Here is a 12,173-nt window from a genome sequence, read left to right as displayed (position 1 = left end):
CGTTGCGGAGGGTGATAGCTGGGGGTAGTAGGGGTAGGTCATCACGGTTCATTTTCAGAATGACGCTAACATTGGTCTACTCTGCTGCGATAAGTCAAAACGTATCTGCGACTTTGAATTAAATCAAGTCATAGCTGTCAAAAAGCACAAAAATAGTTTATCTATATGTATATTAAATAGAGAGTCGTATCTGCATTGAAATTGATTATATCCTTTTGAGTGAATTTGGGCAGCAAACAAAACTCACACTGTAATCGGGAAGAAATCCCCTACATATTCACAAAGTTGCAGAATTTTTGGAATTTCCGGGTTCGGGATGCTCCCTTGTAAGTCATCGATATAACAAAATACTAAAAGTTATTTTTCTCAGAAGCAGCTTTTAACCAGATACGATACGCATATTTGAATTAATACGACAGTAGCTTAGCGCCCGTAGCCAATAAAAGAGGCACTTAATTCATTTCTGTTTAGAGGGAGTTTGCTCCTTTTTAATTTACAGGATGACTAAGTAGGTACGCTCCCCATTAGTTTTCCAATCTGCAGACCAAGCAAACGTTCCTTTTCATGCTCGTTTCAAAGTCGTTCCGCACCGAAGGGGTGAAGCTTGCGCAGCTATCATCGAATGCGGCGTACGTGGGTGAAGTTGCGCAGAGGGCACGCGTAATAACCCACGCACGACGTTATTACAGCATTAATTCCGCGGCGCAGCAGCGCGGTCGGTTGACCAAGAGTCCAGCGAGCGGATATCACCAGCACGACACGTTCTCACGCACCTGCTAACAGCCGACGAGAGCGTATTTTCGAATCGCGTGCCCGACGCGGAAACATTGTCGTAGGTCAGTTGAACGTGACGTGAATCATGCCGTCGCGCTCGCTGCCAAGGAATTCTACTCGCACTTGTGCGATCGCTGGTAGCGCGTAGTTCGTTGCATCACCGCCGCTCCGCTGGCAATTCTCCGTGAAACTGAACGAGCCACAACACGCCGCCCGTAAAAACGCGAATCGCCGAGATTCGCGGCTAGCTCCCGGAGCGTCTCGATTTTTGCCTTCGAGGACCGTTTTAGCCCCGTTTTTCTCTTGCGCGCGCGGGGGAAAATTAAGCCGCGCGCTCGCAATGGAAATAAACGGGACCGCAAAGGGTTTGAAAGTTTTTTTTTATGGGTCGCGTAAACGTTGCCCTGTCCCACCCCCTGTTTCTTATTTACGGGATTAACCCCTCGGGGTGTCCCGGCGAATTTCAGGGATCCTGTTTGTCCAGGACGACTGTGATGCATGGGTCGAGGCTCTAGGATCAATTATACGTTCGCCGACTTCGCTCTATTGGCGAGAATAACCAGCAGCCTTCCCGTCTCCACGTTGGTCGACTGCGCTTTTTGCTGCGCTGCCAGTCGGTTGGCACTGGGTAAAAGTAGACGCAGAGTTATCGGGCTGCAACATTGTAGCGCTCGCTTGGGAAAATCGTCCTTCAGTTACGTCCATGTGTACATATAGGTGGGAAATAGTGGGTGGACTTGGCAGCAGCTGAAGTACGTCGTATTTCATCCATTGACAAAATCATTTCTCTTGTACCCTTCATCGGAGTTGGATAAAATTTCCATTCACCTTCGAGCCTTATCTCCGTCAAAGATTCCCACAACCCCTTCGATTTCACATTCATTAAAGATTGCAACCGTACTTATCTACACTTTGTTTCTTCTGCTCTTGCACTTGGGTCCGACCAATACCGCGAAGAGCATTTTCCATTTAGAACGAAACTCATCTGGGACCATTCCAAGGATACAGCGTCCCTCTCCGCGCTAAATTCCCCCCTGCCCGATCGTTTCGAATTTTAACGTGGCCATTAAGACCTCCAAGCATTTGCATACCGACGTAGAAGTTGCTGACGTGACGCGGTTATTCTCTCGGAGACACAAGGCTCTCCGTTAATGCGGAACATGGTCGCGTCATAAATTCCCCCGCAATAAGGAGGGGGCTCTGTCTCGGGGTAAATACCGCGGGCCCATTAAAACTTTTCGCGTACTTAGCTGGAATTTATTTCGGCCCGAGCACGCGCGTGTCCAGCCGCGGGAGACACCCGTAACCGTTTTACGGCGCCAGCTCGTTTGATCCAAGCGTATCTCTCCGGAGATCCAAAACTTCCCGACGATCGTCGCGTTCCTGGATCCCTTTCGGTGTTCCCTTCTTTATGGGAACCAGATGGACGCCGCGATAAAGCATGCTGAACGAAAATTTTTCGGGACTTCGGGAGACGTTTATCAGCTCTTTCGACGGGGAACACAGGTGCGGCATTTTTCGATGAATTATAGGCCGATGACCCAGGAATTCTTCCGCGCGCGTTTCGCCGGAGAAACTCTTGGAAGCTTGTGACTCGATGGAGATTCCAGTTTCTGGATTCTATTAAATTACAAAATAGCTGAGGCAGAGTTTGTGAGCTGACGGTAGCTCCGCGCGTTACGTAAGTTCGCGGATTATCTTCTCCGCAGCGAAGCCACGCGAACCAGAATCTCTAGAATGCTACGATTCCCGATTTCTCCCCTGGTATCCATCGTTTTAAGACGTGCCTCCTCGGACTGGAACGGCCGGAGCTATTTCCACGGGATCGTTGCAGAAGCAGAGTGCAAATATTTGAGGGAATAGCGAAGAGTTTGACCAACGAATGCCCGCGGTCACGCCCAGTGTTGGGAGAATGAATTAGCGAGTAGAAGCTTCCTAGAGAGCCGGGGAGAGTCACTTATTCCGCGCGATTCTCGAATTAGATTTCTCCTTTCGGTTGGCGGCCCGAGACGATTCTCGTCGTCGCGGGGCTCGGAAACCCTGCGTTGTAGAAAAAAAAAAAATCTCTTCTCCAGCCGTGGAGGAAATCAGTTGTCTCAGCAGAAGGCACGAGCAACTGGCAGATAACGAACGAGCTAAAAGTGGCGTTGTTACGACACTCCGGTACCGTCCCGTCGGGCATGGCTTGTGATCGATCGCGATGTAAGAATTAGAAAACTTCCACCTTTCGGAAGCGTACGAGCGGGGACATTACGCGGCTAGGCGCCCGGTACACACGCAACGTGATTATTTTTATATAATTGCAAGAGCTGTTACACAAAAGTCCTTGCCGTTATCGCATCGAGATACGCCGTATCTTGGCTCGCCAAGCGTGTTTTTCACGCGTCATGGCCAATAATCTGCGGCGAAGTACGGTTCGTACGTGAAATCGTGGCGCTCGGCCGCGATCGCGATAAAAAGTGTTATTATCGTGACAAGAGCCCGGCATGCCCCCGCGGCTCGCGTTATGCAGGTGAGCTCACGGCCGCGGAAGCTACGTTTGCGCGCGCGTTTCTAGAAAGGGAGCCTTGAGGATCGCGTTGCTCCATAAATACGCGCTGACAGATTCCTTTCTCGTCCTGCTCACAATGGAGCCGCAGTGCTCGCATGCCTAGAGTTTTTTTTGCTCAGCAAACACCCATCCTGAAAATTCTAATTACGCGCTCGCGCAAAACCGGGGATCGATCCGCGATCGGTAAAACTGTGGAACGTTATCGGAAACTTGTCCAAGGTAATCAGCCGATAAGCCGTGGCACGATGGTACGCGCGGCGTAGAATCGAAATCCATGGAGGGAGTCGATAGCAGCTGGCGTAAGCGGCTGCTATCGTGCTTTATCAGTCGCGCCAGGCCTCGGGGGAGGGGGACGCGCGCAAGAATAGAGCTAGTAAATAGCGCCGGGGACGGTATCACTAACCTAGCGCAACGTTACGGCACGCCGCGTCGAGTCGACCCTGACGCAGAAGCAGCGACTCGAGCTCGACGGTCGTTGACTGATTATTTTATGCGCTCTATGCAAGTGCACCGCGTCCCACCCGCCCCTGCTCCTCGTCCCAAGCGCGGCTCGCTCGCGGCTCGCGCGTAGAACGCCCGATGAGCCGACACCGAGGTAGGTACATACGTACCTGCCGGCTGTCTTTATAAAGGCATACTTTTCATGCAACGCACCCATTGTTCCTTGAACGGCTGCAAAACAATGGTATTACGGAACTCGTTTTCCGCTGGTCTTTTTCTAATAGGGGAATGGGTCGATCACTTCTGAACCGGAGCCCCCGGCGAAATGGGAATGTCCTTTACGGTTTATGTTTCTGTTTTTGCCGAGAGTTACGTGGTTGGTATGCTTGTTGTGTTAAGTAGGTAATAGGGATTCATAAAGAGCTGGGAGGTTTTTAGGTACCCTTTGCGCGTGACCGAATGAAATTCTGCTTTCCGTGCTCGGGTTGGTAACAGTAGGATATGCGCAGCTAAAGATAGTCGAGTGTCGACGCTGTGCCATGACCAAGGTTAATTTTATTTTCACGCTGATTGTGTTAACATAGGAACAGCGTGTCGCAGTAGGCCCCCTCTTTTTCTAATTCTTGCGCCGCGAGAATAATATTCTGCTGCACGGTCGACAGTGTGGCAAGTCACGCCCCGGGCGCGAAAAGCAAATTGCAGCTCGAGCGCAACTGCAAAGTTCCACTTGGCGACGTTTAGATAACGCTCGGATTAAAGTTCACGGCTCGCCGTTGTAACCCAGAACCGGCGATCTGTAAAAACGCGTATCTGTGTCATTACAATGCGCTGACGCGGGGAGCGCGGCCGTTGGCGTTCGCCTGTAAACATGTTTGTTTGCTCGGGCGAGGATTGTCGGTCCTGGGGGGACTGGTTTTTGCGCTAGGTTAGTTAGCGGTGTGTGCAATTCCGTTGGACGAGGCGGCATTATGCCGTTGCCGGGGCCTCTGGCCGCGGCGCACGGGGGCCCACGCGTATTGCTTCGATTCAATCCCGACGTCTCCGCCACGTTACCATCTGTTACGTCACGTTCCTCTTACGAACTTGTTCGCGCGAGCGCGCAATAAAGTTGCTACGTGGCAGCGCGCCGCTACGTGATGGACCGTGGCTGGTGCTCTCCGTCCTCTTCCCCTTCCTCTCCATTCTGGTCGAGCCGTGAATCACGAGGCCACCTAAGGACTTATTGCGTCGTAACACGCAATAACAACGTTTTAGCTCCGCCGGCTCCCCCGGGGAATAATAATGAACCCCGAAAATAATCGACAGAGGAGGGGGACCAACGAGATCCGTTGCTCCAGGGCCCTCTGACACTCGGCGATCTTGCCAGGGAGGCGAGTTACGATCCTGCTGATGGATTTAACGGCGAATATGAGCCTCCAAACCTATCACGGTTTTCGGGTAACCTGGTGGCGGCTGTTTTTGGCGAGGTGATTTAGGGCAGTGGCGGATTTAACGGGCGGCACCTGCTCACAAGGCCCCCAGGACCCCATTCACAAAAAAATTATGATTTTATCAAAACACTATACTTTTTTTCTGCGCTACTACACTCAGTCTGTTTTTGTAAATTACCTCTTCATTTTCCCGAAAAAGGCCCCTGCTTAAACGGTTTGCCTAGGGCCCTATTTTAAAAAAAATTATGATTTTATCCAAACTCTATATTTTTTCCCTGTACTACTGTACACTTAGCCTGTTTTTAGTAAATTACCTCTCCATTTTCCCGAAAAATGGGTCCCTGCCCAAAAGGCCCGTCTGGGGTCCTATTTAAAAAAAAATCATTTTATCCAAACACCATATTTTTTCTGTGCTACTGCACTTAGCCTGTTTTTGTAAATTACCTCTTCATTTTCCCGAAAAATGGGCCCCTGCCTAAACGGTTTGCCTAGGGCCCTATTTTAAAAAAAAATTATGTTTTTATCCAAAATCTATATTTTTTCCCTGTACTACTCTACACTTAGCCTGTTTTTAGTAAATTACCTCTCCATTTTCCCAAAAAAGGCCCTCTCAGAAAGTTTGTCACCTGGGCCTTTTCCCTCAAATCCGCCACTGGTCGACAGAGGATGCTTGTGCCCATTTTGTATCCACAATAGTTATCTTGGACTCCGTTCCAAGTAACTTCTATATCGAATTCATTCAAGGCTCATTCGATGTTTGTCACAAAGCAAACGTATGTGCGAGCAGTAGCCGCGGGGAGGTGATAGAAGCGCTGTGTGCGAAGCGACGAACCAAGTTGGTCGGCTCGAGTTTCGAGGCGGTTGGCTGTCTCTATCGCCAATCGATCACGAGGAGCTCTCGGACCCTTATCTCATCCCACGACCTCGCACACACTCTGGCTGAGCGGCACGGGCGCGCGTGGTGCGCGCGGCTCCGTCGTTCACGTTCTCGGCCAGCAGCTCAAGAATAGAGGCGAAGTAGTAAACAGCGTCTCGATGCCAGGCGATAGTGGCCCTAACCTAACCCAAGAAAAACTTGATTATCGAGTTATAGCGCGGCGATACGCATCGCCGGCGGAACGATCGTGTTTACCAAGCGCCGCGGATAATGTCCCTCCCCCTCCGTTCGATAGAAGCCATCGTCAAGGCTCGATTAAACAGGCGACGACACCACGCTGGCGTCCGTGGAATTGTCTTACGCGCTATGCAACGACGCGACTCCGCCAGCCACGGACCAGCCAATTATTCTACGCGAAAGACTCGTTATCCAATTTGGCTAACAAGGAGAACGATTGAACCGTCCGCCTCCGATTTTAACGAGCCTCTGCCAGGTCGCGCGGATCGCCGCGGTGTCTTCAACCCTTCCACGCGCCTCAGCCTCGAACCTTATGCGTCGTTGTTGCTCGTAATACGGAGTAGGTATATGGTGTTTCAATCGCGCGGCAATCAGATCCGCTTTATTCTACGAATCACCGGGACGCCTGTGTGTCAAACTCATTGGTGTTCCACAGCGGTACTAGCTGCGTCCTCTAATGGCGAACGGTTAGAGCAACCGCGCAGAAGTCTCGCTGCCCGGGTCGTCCGCATGGTTATCAGCGTTCTCTGTTACGTTACTCTCGCGTCGAGGAAGAACCCGGGTGCCATCATGGGCGAGTCAGCTACTTCCTCAACGCGTCCCTGCTTGATGCTCTAATTATCGACGCACGGACAAGGTGGGGCTCGTCGATTCCTATCCCCGGGCTAATTAGGAGCAGCGTGTTTCGCTGGCAGCGCGACACGTCGATAAGCAATCTCGCCAGCAATAACTCCGCACGCTCGAAAAGAACGAGCGGCTGTTTCTTAATGAGACAGCGACGCAGGCGTCACGTGTTCCTCGGGCTCCTAATGAACACGTACGTACCCGGGTTACCTGTGCACGCTTTTCCCCGGCGCGAGGAGCGCGCGTGCCGGAACCCCGCCCGCCAGAAAGAGAGGAAACGAGAGAACGGTGTCGTTGGTGCAGTAAACCCGTGCCGTCGGATAAATATACGGTATTATGTAAGTTGTTTGCGAGCTAGCCAAGGGTTTCGCGATGGAGAGAGTGGGAGAGCGGCTCCGCGGGCGCAGAGGCTGGTCGATCTTCGCATCCTCGGGCCGGCTACTTGCGCGCGGGTTGCGTAATAATCGGCGACCAGTCGGGCAACTCAATAACGCCCGATTTTTCCGACGGCTGACCGCACGGAAATTCGAAAACAACCGCGGACCCGACGAATAACGGCGCCCTGGAGGACGCACGGGGACGTTAAACGTCATCGCGTTTTCCGCTCATCGAGCGTTTCTCGCGCCGGCGGCGTTACGTAATCTCGGAACGATCGTCCTGATCTCTAGAGGGACATTCCAGTTCTCGTTCCACGAACGCGCACAACACCACGATCGCGAAATCCACGGCTAGCTGTTATCCAAAATGGACCCCAGTTGGCGCTCGGCGCGCAGTTTTTGGTCTCGCGCCGTCACGACGGCACCGTTGCGTAATGACTGGCGCACGGCGCGCTCGATGGCGAGTGACGTAACGTGGGATGACTTTTTTCATTGGGCACCCGGGTATTCGGTGGGAAGTTGACCATGCTGGTGATTGGAAACTGGTCCGCGGAATCGATTAGCGTTTCAACTTGCCCATAATGGATCGTTCCCGCGCGAGACTCGCCCGAATTTTTCCCATGCCGTGCCACCGTCGCAGAGTTCCCCGATCCTCGTTACCGTTCCCTGACAGGCTTTGAGAAAAACCAGCTCTCCGGCCCTCGCGGAGATCCTGACAATGAGGATTAATTTTCCATCGATCCCAGGTACTTTTTACCGAGCAGAAACTGTCAACGCGCACAAACCCCCACGTTTCTTCCCGGAGATAGAGGTGCACGGTCGGGTGGCCCTGCTAATCGTTGTTTCATACAATCTCGCCCTTTCGCACGCTCGGGGGGCCCGCCGTCTCTCGCGGCATTGTCACGGGACAAAAGGAAGGCGTGCGTCCTTCGGCAGCGTGTACCGAGCATCATCTACTGTATCCAGCCTCTCTGCGTTTTCCGTTGCGAGATTTCGGGTCAGCGCGGTAACGATCTAGATCGACTTGGACAGCTGCTAATACGGTACGAGGACGGGGGCGAGAACCACCCTCGGAGGAAGCGGAGTGGAGTTATCGCTTGATTGCGTACGAATGCGTCGCGATTTTCGGGACACAGAGGGGCGGGGGAAGGGCGGTGGTCGTTTCGGGGAAGAAACGAGGAGAAAAGGAGAAAACGACGCGTGTGACGGATAGAAAAGCGAAGAACGGGGCCCCTGGCTCTCCCTGCGGACGGGATCGACAGGTTCAAAGGGAGCCCGGGGGAGGAAGGGCCTGGATTTCCTCGTTTGAAGAGCGTGCGACGTGAGCTTTCAGGCAATTTCTCACTGGTGCAGGTCACGTCGCTAGCGCGAGCGAATACGTCAGCACGCGCGATGGCTGCTCCACTACGCTGATTTAACCCCCCGGTTCTAGGGGGTGGGGGAGGGGGTATCTCATAAATACGATGGGGAAACGGGGCTTCTCCAGGATGTTCGACCGGACCAGAGGTAGACGTGTTCCTTTTTTTCCGTTATTATTCGATTCGGTCGGCAGAGGGAGGATTTCTCGTGGAGCCTTGTATACTTACTGACCCCTGAAATCTCTTTTCTGGTGAACAAATTGTTTCTCCGGCTGTAGGGCGACAGTGGTGTTGGTTCTGTTCGGTGGTCTCTGCTTTCCTTTGGCTCGTGTAGGTAGCATTTTATTTTTCTGACGGGAATGCGGTGGGACCTTTGATGGGCGGAGGGAAATTGGGTTGTACGTTGGTGGGAGTACCGAAGTTCATGAAATTGTGGAGGTATGTTGGAAATTCGGTATTGTAGGTACACATATCGTGTTTAAATACTCGTAGCGTAATGCTAGTTGCTGATGATTATTAGACGTTTTGCGTGTTTAATCGTAAATGCTTCCTCTGTCGGCGCTTTGCCATATGGAGGAAGTTGAATTGAATTTTACAAATACAAGTGAGTGCCTCGAGAAATCGATAATCCTTGACGAATGCACGAGCCTTCGAATACACCCGCCCACTTTCAGATTACCCAGGGGAGAATGCTGGAATTTCCATCATTTCCAACTATCCTTGCAGTCTACGAAAACATTCGCAAAAATCTCCTACAAAACTTTCACAAAAATCTCCTACAAAAGTTCCACAAAAATCTCCTACAAAAGTTCCACAAAAATCTCCTACAAAAGTTCCACAAAAATGTTTATGACATTCAAGCACCGACTGTCCCACTTTTATACCTGCCACGGTGCATCGAAGTTTCAACAGAACAATAAATATCTTTCTTATTTGAAGATAAATACGATGATTCATGCGAGAACTTTGTAAACATCCAATTTACAGTAATGGACGGGTATTGTTGGAGCTAATTCGTTTCCATTGGGTTTCTTTATTCACTGTTGATAACGGAGCGCGACATATGCCGCGTTAGGTGTACGTATGTACGTAGCAGGCAAACTTATTTTGCTCTTTTATTTGCAGTTGTCTTCCATTGTCATCCGAGGTCGTCAGTGGAAGATAGTTGTTTGATTTATGCAAGGTTAGGAGAGTATACGGTATCCCCCGGTTCGGAAATTTAAAATGGAATGCCTCGTTCCGCGCAATCAGTCCGGACTCGTACCAGGGATCAGGCTTGCGTTACATCGCCCTTTCTGTTTGCTTTCCTTCGCGAGAGACGGAGTCTGCCAGGGGGTTCCTCTCGCTTCCTCTCGCTTCCTCGCGCGTTACTTTGCTCCTCTGTACCATGACAATGTAGCCAGCTGGTCCTCAAGTGTTCTTTCTGGGCAATCGCCACAATGGAGCACGTGCTGGCGTCGAACAATGCTCGTCTTCTGGACCCTCCTTAAATCCACTGGCACACACATCCTACGTGTTCCCGTGTAACCTCGTTTTCAAAAGCCCCTTTTGTGGGGCATCGATGCCCTTCGAGAGCGGGATTTGTCAGTGGCGGAACAAGCGTTGTTCGAGTCCGCGTCTTCAGGTACCAGGGACTCGTACTACTGGGGCGTTAACGCAACAGGGATCGGGGATTCATTCCCTGCACCTCGTCCTCCTTTAATCTTTCAAAACTCAAACGGACAACTATCTCCACCGTTATTAATTTACAAACTTAGAACGTGCATCTCTAATTTAAATATCGTTGAGCAAACTAATTGCGGCATTAAGAGCAAAAACGGACTAACCCACATTGAAAAAAAAAATAACTTTTTCTATTTCATATGCTTAGTACAGCCTGTTGGAATACATTATTGCTACTAACTCAATTTCGCAAAAAATGTGGGTTAGTCCGCTTTTGCTCTCAATGCCTCAATTCATCCCTTGAGCTTTATATAGGTACCTACCACGACTAAAACACCACATGCCCCCCATTATATTTCGGTCGCCTTGGAGGTCCGTTAAGTCCCATCAGCAGCCACGTGTCAGAGACATTTAGAGAACGTTGCTTGTAAGAGAAACCCGTTGATATCGCGCTTCAGTCTCCTTCCAGCAGGCCAGAGGGTGTCCAGGGGGAGATGGTCGCATTATGACCGATGAAATACCGTATTAAGGGTGCCCAATAGGCTCCATCCTAGAAACAGACGCACCTGCCACTCGTTCGTCCTCAATCCGGGACCTCTTTTGGTTCCCCCCGAACGGCAGAGAGAATGGGATTGTTTCTCCCCGTATTCTCTTCTCCCATCTTTCTTCGTCCTATATGATCCTCCCTTCAGAACGGCGCCTCGGTCACGAATTTCATCTCTCGGGAGAATAGACAAGCGTATCCGATAGCCGCTTATTGGATCTGCCGGCTGGAAGCATTTCCCTCTTTCGCCGGCAGAAGGGACGATTCTTCGTTAAGGAGATTACCAGGATGCGCCTCGATACCTGAGCCAAACGATTACTGTTTCACGAGGCCAGGGAGAAGCTCGCCGCGAGGATTACGAGTCCTTATATTCACTGGGAGTAAGCGTAGCCAATCACTCGCTATCCTACTCCAGGCAACTGTTTCCCTGATGGCCCCGCTGTATTACACCGATGACAGGTAGCTTAGAAATTACGCGATCGAAGCCACGCGCGTCATTCCATCGTTTCCCTCGCTGCAACTGACTTGCACTTCCGCGCCGTTAACTTCCGTGGCCATCTATCCAGTGCCATTACGCGACCGACGACCATCGACTAACCTAGTCCAAGGGGATCCTTAGGAACGGGGTTATCGCGGCAGAAAACTCGCGGGAACTTCCTGGGAAGCGATTGAGACGGTATCCTTGCCGTCCGGGCGTGATCGAGGCGCACAGATAGAGCCCAGAGAAAGGGAGATGATCGCGGGGCACGGTGGCATTCGATTAATAGGAAAGTTTTCCACGAAAGTCGGGCGCTCGTAACCGGGGCTCTATAAAAGAAGGAAGAAGGAGTCTGGGGCGATCTGGGCGTATCGATTGGGAGAGGAAATATCCTGCCTTGCCTTCGGTGCTTCCTTTTCCTCCGTCTTCGTTACGGAAGCAGGAAAGTTCCACGTCCGTCGCGGTCCTCTGTTCCACCCTCGGCCGTTTTACCTTTGGCACGCGGTCTTTGTTCTCGGCAGGAGTTCCGTCGCTCCGACGGGCGTCGTGCTATCCCGGCGGTACAATACGTTGCTATTCCAGGAAAACGCAACTGATTATTCCAGATACGCAAGCGCGTGCACGTCCGAATAATGCGCGGGCGAACAAAGCGACGCGATGCCTGCCAGAATAGCCCGGCTCATTACTACCACGCCCAGGCGAAGTATTGTCTAGCGTCCCTTTGACGTGCCTCGGCTTTGTCGCGTTTCGCGCGAGATCGCCCGGGGAAAACCGCGTTCTTCCCTTGCTCCAGACGCTGATAATACCGCGCCGTGATAAC

At 51.6% G+C, this 12,173-nt stretch overlaps 1 protein-coding gene across 1 annotated transcript in view; it reads left to right on the top strand.

Moving 5' to 3' along the window:
- LOC143374224 (headcase protein-like) overlaps window positions 1-12,173 on the top strand; it is a 169,829-nt gene that overhangs the window by 57,700 nt on the left and 99,956 nt on the right. The gene's annotated exons all lie outside the window — the stretch shown is intronic.

The sequence above is a fragment of the Andrena cerasifolii genome, chromosome 10 (assembly GCF_050908995.1).
Source record: "Andrena cerasifolii isolate SP2316 chromosome 10, iyAndCera1_principal, whole genome shotgun sequence".
NCBI lineage: Eukaryota > Metazoa > Arthropoda > Insecta > Hymenoptera > Andrenidae > Andrena > Andrena cerasifolii.
This window is presented reverse-complemented; position numbering and strand designations above follow the sequence as displayed.